Source organism: Trichosurus vulpecula, chromosome 7 (assembly GCF_011100635.1).
Source record: "Trichosurus vulpecula isolate mTriVul1 chromosome 7, mTriVul1.pri, whole genome shotgun sequence".
NCBI lineage: Eukaryota > Metazoa > Chordata > Mammalia > Diprotodontia > Phalangeridae > Trichosurus > Trichosurus vulpecula.
This window is the reverse complement of record NC_050579.1, coordinates 59,557,023-59,571,471: the sequence shown is the minus strand read 5'-3', so window position 1 is coordinate 59,571,471 and position 14,449 is coordinate 59,557,023.

Below are 14,449 nucleotides of genomic sequence, written 5' to 3'. Positions count from 1 at the left end.
ACAGAGTCCGCTGGGACCCTCGGGCAAACCAAGGATGGGCCCAGGCTAAAGCTTTCCCGGCTTGGGGTGGGAATGGGGGTGGTTGATCTAAGCCCTGACCTGAGCCAGTCCTGGGGAGAACAGAAAAATATCGTCCAAGAGCTCAACTTTGCGGAGGAAACACCACCCCTCCCTCTTTGAAGCCCCCCTCCCCCACTCCTCAGCCCTGACAGCGGCCAAGCCCGCAGACTTACTCTCCCCCAAGGATCCCAGGGCCGCCGGCCTTCCTCAGACAGGGGTGGCATTTGAGCTAAGATGTACCTCCGGGCGACCATTGATTCCCCCCCTAGAGAAAACCCCTCGCATTTCCTCTGCAGGACGATGGGAAGCTCTGCCTAGCTCTGCTTCAAGGCGGGATGGCAGAACTGAGAGGGGGGGAGAGGGAGAGGGAAGAGGCTTCGGGGCTGGCCTTTATGCAACCCGATCCCGCAGGCCCCAGGGCATCGAGGGGTCCCCCGTCCTGCATTCATCACTCCCGGGGGTTCCGGCCCAGAGCCCCCCGGCTCTCTCCAAGCTAAACTGCCGCTTAACCCTCCTCTCCCTTCTCCGCTCTCCGGCAACCCAGTAGTACACTCCTGCCAAGCCTTGCAGCAGAAAGCACCTCCCGTTAACCCTCGCCTGCCCGGCCCCGATTAAGCCCCTTCCCAGGGACGAAGAGAAACAACCAATTCCTTTGTCCCCTTCGCATCCCCCAGGGTCCAGACGTGGAAGCACGGAGGGTCTGGTTCCCTCTTGGACCCCTGCAGGACAGAGGAACCGGAGACCTTGATGGACTGGTAAGGGGGCAGCTGCCCTCGATCTCAGCCTCCTTCCTCTCTAAGGAGAGAAACCTCTGCAGCTCCCGAAGGCCTGGGGAAGGGGCAAACGCCCCTCCAAGCCTGACTTCCTCAGTCTCCCGAGCCCAGGACCCCAAAGCCATTGCAGTGGGGGCGGGAGGGTGCACCTTTGCCCAGGTGATCTGGCCCGGCCTCCCTTGAGCTCTTCCCAGCTGAAGGACTACTCGGATTCAGCAACCAGCACCGATTGAGACGAGCCTCCCAATCTTGGAGCATCTCGCGCACGGCCCCGCTCCCCAGGCTTCAGATGCTTGCTACCCAGGTCCTGATTCTTGCATCCCTACTTAGAGAGATACAGGCCATCCCCCTCTTCCCCCTCCCCAGTCATCCAGGCCCAGGTGCTGCCCATCAGGACTGGGCTCGTGGTCAGTATTGTTTCTATTCTTCTGCAGAGGGCTTGCATGGCCAGAGGACCCCTGGGCCCTTTCCCTCCTGCAGTACTCTGGATGGGACTACAGTGGCCCCGGGAATGAAAGACAGGGGGCATGCAAAAGGGAAAGATCCCCTGGTCCAATTTACCCTTCTGGATCAGCAGCCCGAGCCTCCATTTTCCCAGATTATGGCAAAGCTGGCGGCTTGGGGGAGAGGCTGGGGCCGGGGTGAAAAACCCAAGACTTCTTGCCGGCTCTGCAGTCCCACATGCAGCGCATACCGAGCAAGTCTCATGCACCCCAGCACCACCATTGTTACCTGGCCCTGGGGAAGGGGAATTGAAATAAAGCTCCCAGTCCAGTCAGAGCCAAGGGGAGCTCTAACCCCAGAGCATAACCTTAAACTTCCCTAGGACAATCAGAGAATGAATATTTATGAGAGTATGGTTCCATATCCCTCTCCTACCCACCCCAAATCCCAACCATACCATCCCTGAATTCCCAGCAGTGGGAAATGAATAATTAATAATAATAATTCTTGACTAAGCTCAGGGCTTGGACCCTAATCTTATATGGAACTCAGTTTGTTTCTAGAGAAGTCTTGGGACAGGGATTTGGTAAGAGACAAGATTTAACTTCAGGGGAGATCCATATCCCCTTGGCTCTTGCCAACACAATGAAATCGACAAGGAGGAGGAAATCAATAGCAACAATCCCCAACAGATATGAGGAATCCAGCCTCACAGGAAGAAGTGTTGCTATTATTATAACCATGCCAGACAGTATCTGCAGACCCTATCCTCTCCCTTCTCATCTCCCTCCTTCCCCCTCCCCACCCTGCGGCTTCCCTTTCTTTTACCCACTGAACAATGCCAGGGGACTGAATGCAGCAGGTGCTGCAGTATCTCACTGCAGCCCCACTCTGGGTAGACAGACTCCCTCCCCCATCCTACCACCTAACTGGGGCCTGTTAAGTCCTATAGGGACACTATCAATGATGGGGGTGGGGGCAGATTGAGGCATCTATTCTCAAAGGAGGAATCTGATTCTGACCTGCAAGTACCAATAGTGGACAGTTAGATAACACTTTAAAGTGACAAAAATACTCAATCTACATCATCTCATTTGCCCTTTGAAGTGACCCTTTGAGAGTTCATAGTGCCAGTATTATAACCCCTATTTTAGACTCAAGGAAACTGAGTCTCAGAGAAGTGAAATGATTTGTTTTTGACCACTTAACTAGCAAGACTAAGAGGTGGGTTTCAAAGCTAGATCTCCAAGTCTGGTTCTCTAATCACAATGCCATATTGTCTCTTCAGTAGGAGGTAGGGATGGCTAAACGCGTCAATCCAAGCCCTCCCCATTTCAAGAACTCAGTGGGGGAAGGCTAAAGACAGACTTCTACCTGTTACTTCTGCATGGACAGCAGAGAAACTGCTTGTAGCCTCTGTTCCCTTCCCTCTTTTTCTTTCTTCCTCGTTCCAAAGATAACTTAGGTGAAGGTCCATCTCTGTGCCTGTCAGTCAAGTCTCTCAGTGCTTTCACACAGTTCCTTCTCCCATGTCTCCAGTGTCACACAGATAGACCCTCTCACTGCAGCCCTACTCTGAATAGACAGTTTCCCTCCCACCTCCCTCCCCCTCCACCCATTAGCTTCAAGGGGCAAATGAGATAATAAAGATTAAATACTTTGCTCACTTTAAAATGTTACCTGTCTACTATTGGTACTTGTAAGTCAGTCAGGTTCCTCCTTTGAGGACAGATGCTCTAAATGCATCCCCCCCCCCTCATTTGTAGTATATCTCTGAGATTCAAAATGGCCTGAGTGGTGGGGTAGAGGTGGGGTAGGGAGAGTCTATCCATCCAGATTGGGGCTGAAGCGAAACTGCTCCCAGACTGATGAACTGATCTTTCTGCAGGCCGGATCTCCAGGAACCTTGTATGCTCCAAGGGAGTGGCAGAAAGGTGAGTGAAAGCCTTCCTATTTGCCCTTACCTATGCTCAATGAGGTCATCTGTGCCATAGTTAAAAAAAAGACCCACCAGAGGTCTTGGTAGGGTATCTCTTAGAATGGAGCCCTACCTTCCAACTCTGTCTGATCCTCTTAGGGTTCTCATTTACAGCCACAGCAGTGCCCTGATGGTCAGTAGTCTAGATGGGTTCTAGGAATGAAGGAGAAATGAAGTGGGTTTTTTAAATTTATATTGAGAAATTCTGGGAAGGTACCCCACATATAGGGCTCAGTTCCCTAGACTAAGCCCCCTTGAGGTACTGATCCCTCTTGTCTATACTGTAGGGGAGACAGGAGCTCTCTTATTGATAGTTTTGCAACATTGATGTCACTTCCTAATATATCCTTGGCCCCCCTAAAACCCTCTATTGTAAAGGCAAACAAATAAACACCATTAGGCAAAACCAAACAGCACATTTTCTATGACCTTGGAGGCACAAAGTCAAGTCAGAAGAACAAACATCTATTAAATGCTTATCATGTGTCAGGCACTTTGCTAGCTATGGTCTTCAAAGGTCCCCTACCAACTATATTATCTTCCTCTGATTCCTCATTTAGCTGCCTTAATTTCCCATGAGCATATAGCTTGACTCTGCTATGAACCACTCCTTCCCAATTGTATACTTCCCTCCTTCTCCAGGTCTCACTCTTCTCCCTTTTCAGGTTCCCCCTTCTCCTACCTCTGAGAGGTCACATGTCCCCTCCTCTCAACCAAATGTAGGGTCTTCCCTTCTTCTAAGTCCTTCTAAACACCCCCTCCTTCAGGAAGCTTTCCAGACTGACCTCACCTATCTCCTGTCACTTTAATTCAATTCAATGAGTGTTGTGTACCCGGTCTGGGCCAGGTGATGGGGGTAAAGAGACAAAAACAGGATGGATTCTGCCCTCCCAGAGCTCAACAGTTCTACCTTCCTTCTTTGGGCACTCATGGGTATTAAAGCTTTTCATCATTTAGTTAGCACTTATATGTATGCTCCCTTTGTCTTCTTCAATGGGGCTTGCTCTCTAATACACCACAGAATAGGATAAGAACTGGCCCTTCAGTGTCATTAATATAAGTTGTACACAATAGATTTGCAGTTTCATGTACAATTATCTTCCCCCCCCCATTCTACTATGTTACGCAAATGCTTGTTTTATTTCTCAAGTTCAAAATAAAATAAATAAATTTTTTTTTAAAAATGAGGAACTCCTGGATGAAGGCCACTATTTTCTCTGAAACTTTAGATTCTTTCAGAGTGTAATAGCAAGTAAAGTGACACCTAGAGCAGGTGTCAAACATATGGCCTGTGACCTGCACCATCTCCCGATTGGTCCCAAGCCAGATTAAGATGTAATTGGAAAATATCTAACAAGATGAAAAAAAAAACGCACAATAAAATATAAATAGTATTATGTTGTAAAGCTAAGTCACTATTCAATCCTTGGAGATCTTTATGGGCAGACTAGTCGCTCCTGTTTCCCTTTGCATTTGCCCTCACTGACCTACAACAGAGAGAAGTTGGGTGAGTTACCTAGGGATACACTGTGAGCGGTCTGACTGGGAACTCATATGTTCCTGGCTTCGAGGCTGGCTGTCTCTAATTCAAAGCCTGCCTCTCTCCCACCTTAAGCTTGAGAAAAAGCTGTTGCAAACCTTAGGGCATCCTTCTGCAGGTTTTGCTCTTGGGAAAAGGAGGAAAAGAAACCAGCTCTTGTTATGTTTTTTAATTCCTTTACTAACTTGGCCATGCTGTTCAGAAAACAGGGGAGAACACCCTTCACTTAGTCAGCTAAGAAAATGCAGAGGATATCAGTCTGCTAGACAGTGGCCAAGGACTTAGGCTACTGCTGTTCCACTCTTTATTTTGGGAAAGAAAGCAGGAAGCATCCCCCCATCCCCCACTGCCTAAGGGAAGTACCTGAGCTCTCTGCTGGGGAGCCCTTAGGTTAGTAGCCAGGCTGTGTTGGAGTTACAGATGGGGAACACCTCTAAGCAGAGTTTGCACCACAAAGGATGGTGGCTGGGTTCTTCAAACCTCTGCTTCAAGGTCCAGAATTACTGGACTTCCCTCTGGGCTATTTCCCCAGCCCATCCTGAGAGGGTCTTTATCAACTCTCACAATGTTAACTTGATTAATTTTATGGATGTTGATTACCTTGTCATTTCCTCTAAAGAAGTCTCACCCAGGCAAGACCTATAGACAGAGGGATGGTTTGAGTGGCAAAGGCCTTGGGCTTGGAGGTAGGTAAATTGGCTTCTAGTCCCAAGTCTTCAATGAGCTCTTGATATTTAAGCAGGGTCAATGTAGAACATTCTTCATTTATAAAAATGGGATCGGCACCCATTATTGATATGACCTAGGACTTCCTTATCAGGAAGCAGTTCTTCATTAGAAATATAGGTTTGCATAAGGCTTGCAAAGTGCTTTATGAATGTCTCATTTGATCCTCAGTGCAACCCTGGGAGGTAGTTACTATTACTTATACTCATTTTATCGTTTAGGAAACTGAGACAGAGGTTTAGTGACTTGCCTAGTATTACCTGGCTAGAAGTGTCTGAAGCTGGATTTGAACTCAGGTCTTCCTAGATTCAGATCCAGAGCTCTGGATCTTTTTGCCATCTAGCTGCCTAGTGATAAAGTTGGAAATATCAGGTGGGGTCAGATTGTGGACTGTCTTGATCTTGTTATCTTTCCAGTTCCTGTGGACACTAGAACAGTCCCTGACACGCCCTTTCTCCTCAATGAATCTGTTCCAATAATGTATTTCTGTCTTCATTCATTCAATCAACAAACATGAGCTGAGTACCATCTGTTCATAAATCTTTGTGTTGGGCAGTGTAGAGGATAGAGCTGGATTTGCAGCCAAAAGCCTGGGGTTCAAATCCAGATTCTTCCACCTGTGTGACTTGGGACAAGTTGATTAACCTCTTTGAGCCTCAAGTCCCTCAACTACAAAATAATTGAGGGAGTGGGGGGATGGATGGACTTAAGGGTGTCTTAGATTCCCTTTCATTTCTAAATCTATGATCCTAAGAGCCTATGATGTGGATTGATAAAATACAATCTTTGTCCTCAAAGAGCTTACAGTCTAGTAAAGAAATGTAAAAAGAGAATCTAGTTAGGACAGTGGATAGGGTGCTGGGCTTGGAGCCAGGAAGACTCAACTTCCCTGAGTTCAAATCTGGCCTCAGACACTTACTAGCTATGTGACCCTGGGCAAGACACTTAACCCTGTTTGCCTCAGTTTCCTTATATGTAAAGTGAGCTGGAGAAGGAAATGGCAAACCACTCCAGTATCTTTGCTAAGAAAACCCCAAATGGGTCATGGAGAGTCTGATACAACTCAACAACAACAACAAAGGAATATAAAACATGCATACCAATGACCATACCACAAGATAGAATTTGAAAGAGCAATACTAGGATGTTCAGAGAACTATGGGAGCTCAGAAGAAGAAGAGAGATCCTTCAGCTGGGGAGAACAGACAAGTTTCATGGAGGAAATAGTATTGGATTTGGGTCTTGAAGGAAGATGGGAAGGCAAGGGGTGGGTAAGTTGGACAAGGAAGGGTTGCCTTGACATTGGATGGGGGGGAGAGGAAGGAGCCAGAGCTTGGACCAGATTCCTTCCAGTAGAGGACAGGAGACCAAAGAAGGCAAAATAGAGACTGTTGACACAGGGAATGGAAGGACTCAGGGAAATAAGTCCTGAGAAAAGAAGGGAAAGAGGGAAAGAAAATTTTGTTGAGTGGATATAGCAGAATCTGTTAAGGCCCCAGGATCTCTCTTGGGAAGCCCCTACAGGGAAGAGGAAAAGCCTCAGCAGAGCCTTTGAGGGCTAGGAAGATCATGGAAATTTAATTTTCAACCCAGTACACTATGTTATAGCCAAAACAGACAAAAAGTCTGTTTGTGCATTAGACATTCAAGCCAAATTGGCCTATTTATTGGCCACTGAATTTGGCAATCCATCTCTTTCTCTTCTGCCTTTGCACATTATGGCCCAGTTGCCTGGAATGCCCTCACTTCTCCCCTCAACCTCTCAGAATCCTTAGATGCCTTCAAGGTACATCTCATGCCCCACCTCCTATAGGAAGCCTTCTCTGATCTCCTTATTTGCTAATGCTATCACATATGTATGCAGCTGTATCCTGGTAAATGTGCAAGAGTGAGCAAACAGTCTCCATTGGCCTGGCTATTGCTAAAGGTTTTACTCTAGTCTAGGGGGAGGCAAGAGACCCAGATCCTTATCCTAGTGCTATGGCCAACTAGCTGTGGGACCATTAATGACTTAACTTTATTTCTCTGGGACCTGGCTTCCTCATTAATAAGACAAGGAGTTTGAACTAAGTTGATCTATAGAGCACCTTCCTTCTCTTACATTCTATTCTAATTTAGGGGAAACGGGGGGGGGGGGGAGGGAACATGATAGCTGCCTTCATGTCTTTGGAAGACAGATTAGACTGGTTCTGTTTGGTCCCAGAGGGGAGAATCCGGAGCTGTGGGTAGAAGATTCAAAGGTGAATATTGGGTGGAGAATAGGACAAACTTTCTATTAATTGGATCTGTCCAACGGTGGAGTGGGCTGACTGCCTCTGGAGGTCACTGGTTCCTCCTCATTAGAAGTCTTCAGGAAAAGCTGGGTGACTACATCTCAGGTATGTCTGGTTATGGGTCACATTAAAACGCTGTGGAATTCAATCCTGAGGTTCTGTGATTATAAATTGGGAGGTGGTTCTGATATGGAGGGCAGTCTCCACTAAACCTCTGAAGGGCATTTCTCTGCTGCCTGACACATGTGAAGATGAGTGATCAAATCTGAAAAGGGAATACAATACTACTAATAATAACTAGCATTAATACAGTGTTTTAAGATTTGCAAAGTGCTTTAAGAGTATTATTTTACTTTATTCTCATGAAAACCCTGGGAGGTAGGTGCTACTAATATTTTTAGGGATGAGGAAACTGAGGCAGAGGTTAAGTGACTTGCCCAAGGTCATACAGCTAGTAAGTGTCTGAGGCTGAATTTTAACTCAAGTCTTCCTGACTCCAAGACCAGAGCTCTAGCCACTATACCACCTAGCTATATTCTCCCCCCCCAAAAGGAATAGCTAGCATTTATATATCACTTTATGCATATTGTCTTATTTGATCCTCCTAACAATCACAGAAGTAGGTGCTATTATTTACTCCCATTTTACAGATGAGAAAATAGAGGCATACAGAGAGAGGTTAAGTGATTTGCCAAAGGTCACACAGTGTCTGAGGCTGGTTTTGAACTCAGGTCTTCCTGATTTTAGGTCCAGTGCTCTAACCTCCTATTATCCTCCTAGCCCCATCTCCCAGGAGTAGGGATGGATTTGTGTTGAGCCATTCAAAAGGGTGGGGGTTGGGGGAAACAAGAGACTTCTCCAAGGTCCTACACATGGCACAATGGGGATTTGAACCTGCCATCTTACCCCCTAATCCAGCAGTGAAGGCAGGAACTGCATCCTATTAAATATAGTGGAGCGTGTTTTTCATCTTTCTTTGTATCCAGGGATGTGCTGGGACCAACTGTATAGACTTTTGAGAGCTGATTGTTCCATTTTCAGTGGGAGCATTTACACCATAGAATTAGGTAAACCCTACAAATCAGGGCTTGATGGATTGCTTTATTAATTGCATAGACTTTAGAAAGTGATGGGTAAAATGTTAATAGTGCAGATTAAGTTTACAAATTATTGTTGTTTGTTTGTTTTGCAGAACTGGTGGTTAACCATTGATAGTTAAACCTTTACCACCACACAGCTGGGTATATACATGACAATTTCAAAAGGGAGATAGCATTAGCAAGTGGGGAGACCATAGAAGGCTTCCTGCAGGAAGTGGTGCATGAGAAGCCTTGAAGGCATCTAGGGATTCTAAGAGGTCAGTGGTAGAAGTGAATGAATGCATTCCAGGCAATGGGGACATAATGTGCAAAGGCAGAAGAGGAGGATGTGGATTGTCAAATCCAGTGGCCAACAAATAGGCCAATTTGGCTTTTTGTCTGATGTTTTGGCTAGAACATGGAGTGCCTCAAGGGGCTTTTTGTCCCATGACCTTTGTCAGGCATCATCCCACTCATTCTCTCTATAGTTTTGGACATTCATTCTTCACCGAGTTCTCTCCAGTCTCTTTCAACTCAGATTCTAGGGTTCTGTGATCTTTGCCTCACAGGGGCAGAAAACTTCAGCGACCTGAATTAAAAAGCCACACCAGCTCTAGGTGGAAGCTCTGGTCCAGGGTTCTCTGAAATTAAAGCCTGGGGTACAGTGAAAGGTTGGAAGCAATAGAGAAACCCTTCTTCACATGAATGCCTTTGAACCATCTATTGGTCCCCATTTGAGTTCTTGACTTCTCCTCTCTGAATGCTTAATGGAATTAGCCTCATGCATCTCACACCCCACTAGGTGGTACGGTGGATAGAGCACTGACCGTAGAGTCAAGAGAACCTGAGTTCAAATCCAGCCTCAGACACTTACTAGCTGGGTGATCCTGGGCAAGTCACTTCACCCTGTTTGCCTCAGTTTCCTCAACTGTAAAATATGCTGGAGAAGGAAATGGCAAACCATCTGGTATCTTTGCCAAGAAAACCCCAAAAGGGGTCATGAAGAGTCAGAAATGACTGAAAAGACTCAGCAATAACTTCACCCCTCTACCAGCAAAGAAACAGTCTATAATCCTAGGCCTGCTCTAAACAGGGCAATCCTTAATTTGAGGTGCCCCAGCCCCATTTTTCCAGGATTCATGAATGCCCCCAAATAAACACTGGCATTGGTTCCTCTCTGGTTTTTCTATTCACATTAATTATACTCTGGAAACTCTTTAGGATTAAAAAGAATGTTTTACTATATCCAAAGTCAGTCCTTGGAGTTAGAAAGATTGAGTTCAGACCCTGGACTCTGACATGTATTACTTTTCTGACCCTGGACATCTTAGTCTCTCAGTGCTGCAGGCAACTATTTAGTTAGTTACTATTGATTACTTTCCATTTATCCTGTATATGGTTTGTTTGCACAGTTATTTGCATGTTGTTCCTCGAGTTAGACTGTGAGCTCTTGGAGAGCTGGGGCTGTCTTTTACCTTTCTTTGTATTCCTAGTGTACACTGCCTGGCACACAGTAGGTGCTTAATCAATATTGATGGGCTATAAGCCCGCCTTATTGGGGGGAGATCCCCAAGCAGAGGACATCATAGGCCCAGAGCTCTTCCCACCCCCAACCCTCCCCCAAAGTGATAAAAATATAAAATGATAATGTGTCCAGAACTTAGATTCCAAACCAATACACAGCAAAGTTTCCACCTTTTCCATACTCCTTTATTAAAAATGCTCTATGCACATGTTGCTTTATTTCTCCCCCACCCCCTTTCTATAGTCTGTCCCCAGTGATGCTCTCTTCTACCTCCCCTGCTTCCAGGAGTGACAGCTTCTGAGGGTGACAGCTCCCTGGCTTTCCTCCTCCCTGGAGGAGGCAATGGGTTGGTGCATTTTGATTGGGCTCCTCATCTCTACGATACTTTCTGCATTAAGTTCTATCTAACCCATCCTGGTCAGGGTGGCCACCATTATGTATTTTGAAAGAAGGTAGTATAAGCAAAGCAGTGGAAATCCATTCTGGAATGTTTGCATGGTCCTCCTTGTTAATATCTAAGGCTTCCATACTGAGGGTCTCTTGCTCATCCCGGTTTGGGTGGTATCCTAAGTTTACTTTAATAATTAATGTGATTTCATTGGTGGAGATACTCTTCATCCTCTACATTTTGGTCTGTGGTCTTTGAGATTTGCTACGGCTCAAAAATCCATAGCCCTGCTGTAACTTGGGGATGAACTTTTCTGAATTGGCTTTTTGTCTGATGTTCGGAGTGCCTCAAGGGGCCTTTTGTCCCATGACCTTTGTCAAGCATCATGCCACTCTTTCTCTCTATGGTTTTGGACATTCATTCTTAACCGAGTTCTCTCAGGTCTCTTTCAACTCAGATTCAACTCAGTACTGTGCTAGTCCTCTGACAACACGTAAGCAATTCTCTGTGGCTGAGGCTACACTCCACCCAGACAAGATGAGGTATCAGAGGGGAAAATAGGCTGGGAATTCTATCAGAAACAAACACTTTGAATAAGATTTCTAGGATCCCAATACCCACTTCTGACATACCTCCAGTTAGTCTTGAGTCAATTAGGATCTGTTTGAGGTCAAAGATATAAGATAACTCTGCCAACTGTTCCCATCTCCCTTCACCCTCCTACACACATACAACCTAGGTATGTATGGTCAAAAAAACGTTGGCTATATATTTGCAACCGATTTTTTTTTACCTTATCAATTGGCAGGGGAGGGGGAGAGAGGAAGGAGAAAACTGGGGAGTAAAAATAAAACAAATTTGAATTTTTAAATAAAGAAAGAACACGGACTAGATTAGGAATTGCTAGGGGAGGGAAGCGGGGTGTATGTCCCAGTACCAATTCTACTACTGTCTGTGTGACCTTGGGCAAATCATTGACACTCTGGTTCTCAATTTTCCTCATCTGGAAAATGAGGGAACCAAGATACATGATCTCTATGATCTCTTGATCTCATGATCTCTTTTGACATCTTAATGCTGCCATGCAGGTGCCTTTAGTGGGAATCATAAGGGGTTGTCTTAAGAGATGAGGACAATGAAGGAATTTTAGCAGAAGCATTTTGAAAATAGTAAATCTTAGAAAAAGTCCTAAGTCATGATAGAACAGGCTGAAGGCAACTTCATCTCTGACAGGTTAGGGAGATTTAAATATGACCTCATGATAAGGACACTGCCTTCGAGCTGCCCTCAAGACCCCGTGAGATAATATGGACTTAACAGGAAGCAAGAGAAGAGTCAAGTAGATTTGTAAAAAAAAAAAAAAAACAAACAAACAAACAAAAAAACTCACCAAAAAACCAGACTTGTTGGTTGTAAGGGGAATTCCTTGGAAAAGGTGATCAAGGGGAATTAAAATAAAATTCCATCTCTGGAAACATTTAAAAGTAGGTCAGACACATGTCAGTCTTGAAGAATTAGATATTGACTTACTTGAAAACACAGTGCTAAAGAAAATGAACCTGGAGGCCCCTTTCTATCCTGAGATTCTATGACAGTGGAATTAGAATGGGCTTGTTTACTGGTGGGACAAAATAGGTGATGAATTAAGTAGATAGCAAGGATCACTGTGGCCACCTACCATTGAGAATGGCACATATTAGGTCCTTAATAAATGTCGAATTGAATTGAATTGGGAGGGGTAGTGGGGCTTGGGAATAGGAGTCACAGGACTCAGGCTTTGCTGAGCCATCTTAGTTGCAGGAGTGAATATTTTGAGGGAAGTAGTGGGTCAGAAGACAGAGGAAGTAAAGCCTCCCAAGGCAATCATGGGCAATTTCTTGGAGGAGGTAAGACAAGGGTAGTATTTGGAAGAGGGAGAGAGGCAAGATACTTGGAGGAAAAAGGAGAGAGGAGAGGAGGGATTTCAAATCTGGCCTCAGACACTTACCAGCTAGGTGACCCTGGGCAAGTCACTTAATTCCTACTGCCTCCCAAAAGACAAAACTCAATATTATGAGACTCAGAGTTAGATCTTTACTTCATAGGATGGATACCCTGGGGAGGATTTGCAGAATCCTTCCCTAGCATAAGAAGGAATGGAAAGGTTATGGTCTACACTGGTTGGAGAGAGGGCCCACATGGATGAGAGCAGGTATCAGACCTTATACTACTTCATATTCTCAGCATTCCATTCATTCATCCATACATTGAGCTAACTTTTCTTCTTTTTCTAATTAAATCTGTTTTTCGATTAACAAGCATTTATGCTTTCTCTCTTTCCCACCACATCCTCTCAATGAAAAAGGAAAATGTCCTTGTAACAAATATGAAAAGTCAAGCAAACCAAATTTCCATATTGGTCATAGCCAGTAGATAGATAGATAGATATGGAGATAGTTATAGAAATTGATATATCTATATATGTGAATATACATATATGTGTATACATGTATATGTGGGGAGAGAGAGAGAGAGAGAGAGAGAGAGAGAGAGAGAGAGAGAGAGAGAGAGAGAGACTGGGTCCAGCTCACCAGATGCAAAGATTTGATTCACTTGATATTGCCCAGGTTTTCAGTGAGGAAGTCAAACAGGCAGGACTTGAACCCGGGTCTTCTTTGGTTCACTCCAAGGCTGGTTCTCTAGTCACTTGCCCCACACTGCTTCTCAAGTGAAAACTAAAAATGATAGACCATAACACGGCCCATGACTAAGAAGTATTAATTGACTTATGTGATAAAACCCAAGCCAGATCTGTCAAATTAAGGTCGTTTGGCTACACTAGATGTGATCCATCGACTTAGGGGAGGTATCATTCTTTCTGCATTCTGAGCCCTGGTCCAAGGCTGAAAAGCTATAATTTACATTTCCTGAACAGCAAGGGAGTCCCAGCGATGTGCAGACAGTGCTACCTTGTGGCCATAAGTGAAGACCGCAGGGAAGAGAAGTGGAAAAAGCCCTTGGAAAAGACTGGTGACTAACATTTACATAGTTTACATACATAGTCTCGTGACTCTCCCACACACGATCCTCACAGACGCACTGTGAGGTATATGCTATTGTTACCCCACTTTATATATGAGAAAACAGGCTGAAAGAGGTTGACATTAAAATAGAAATAATAGTAAATAACAAAGTGCTTCCCATATATTTCTTCATTTTAGCTTGGCACCAACCTTGTGAAATAAATAGGGTGGGAGTTATTGTAGACATTTTACAAATGAAGGAACCGGGCTCAGAGGGTTCCGATGATCTGGCCAGAGTCACATAACTCATACACGTCAGAGACAGGATATGAAATCTAGGTCTTTCTGACCCCAAGCTCGACACCCCATCCAATACACAAGGCTGTGCTTTATTCCCCAATATTTTCTTACACAAAGTCTTCACTCCATCCAAACTTGTCTATTCATTCTTCCCTGAACATGAATGTTTTCTGTCTTCCAGCCTTCCCTCAAAGAATTATCCTTGCTTGAAATACTTTCCTACTTTTAGTACACTTATAATTCTGTTCTACTCTTTCTTCAAATGCCATGTTGAAGGGTAATCTATCATCATAGAATTGTCTTCTATTGCCCCATGCCCCGAACCTAGAATGGGACCTGGCATAGGGTTGGTATCCTTTCT